Source organism: Corvus kubaryi, unplaced genomic scaffold, assembly GCF_017639235.1.
Source record: "Corvus kubaryi isolate FWS band 111438036 unplaced genomic scaffold, C.kubaryi_AGA036_p1.0 37367, whole genome shotgun sequence".
In the NCBI taxonomy this organism is placed as follows: domain Eukaryota; kingdom Metazoa; phylum Chordata; class Aves; order Passeriformes; family Corvidae; genus Corvus; species Corvus kubaryi.
The window spans coordinates 3,646,518-3,647,550 of NW_024581119.1; positions in this window are offsets into that span (position 1 = coordinate 3,646,518).

The window sequence follows — 1,033 nt, forward strand, 5'->3', positions numbered from 1 at the left end:
AGGGTGGCAGGGACAGATGGCACAGCTGATGTGGAGCTGGTGCAGAGGGCAGGTGGCTCAGCCTCTGTGGTAGGGAGGTGACCCTGCCTAGTCACAAACTGTCACTGGCATGTCAGAGAAGTGGTGTATGGCAGCAGGGGCAGGTGGCAGAGCTGGGGCTGGGGAGGTGACACTGCATCAGGGGAAGAGGGCACATCTGGGGCCAGGGAGGTGATGCTGAGCTGGTGTAGGGGGCACATGTGGAGACAGGGAGGTGACACTAAGGTTGTGCAGGGGCACACCTGGGGACAGGAAAGTAATGCTGAGCTGGCGCAGAGGATGCATCTGGGGACAGGGAGTGACGATGAGCCGGAAAGTGATGCTGAGCTGGTATAGGGGACACATCTGGAGACAGGAAGGTGACGCTGCACCGAGGCAGGGACACATCTAGGGACAGGGAAGTGACGCTGAGCTGGTGCAGAGGCACATCTGGAGATAGGCAGGTGACAGTGAGTAGGTGCAGTGACACATTCGGGGACAGAGAGGTGATAACGAGTTGGTGCAGGGGCACATCTGTGTACAGCGAGGTGACATGTTACCATTGTAGGGGCCCATCTGGGGATGCCGAGCTGACACTGATCTAGTGCGGGGGTACACCTGGACACAGGGAGATAACACCGTACCGGTACAGCGTACATCTGGGCACGGGCAGGTGACACTGCTCCGGTTCGGTGACACATCTGGACACGGGGAGGTGGCAGTGAGGCGGCGCGGGGGCGCGGGGCGGTGCGGGTCCCGGCGGCTGTCCGTGCGGGGAGGTGACCGTCCGGCGGAGGTGACCGCGCCGCTCCCGGCAGTGCGCATGATACTGCGGCGCAGGGGCCCCGTGCGCGCCAACCCACCTTGAACCGGCCCGGGCCGCGCCGGCGGCCAATCACCGCCCACTCCGCCGGGGCGCGGCCAATGGGCGGCGGGCGGGGGCGGTGCCGAGCCGCTAAAGGGCGCAGGCTAGGCTGCACCGCGCGGCGGAGCGCAGGTGCGGCGCGGCGCGGGG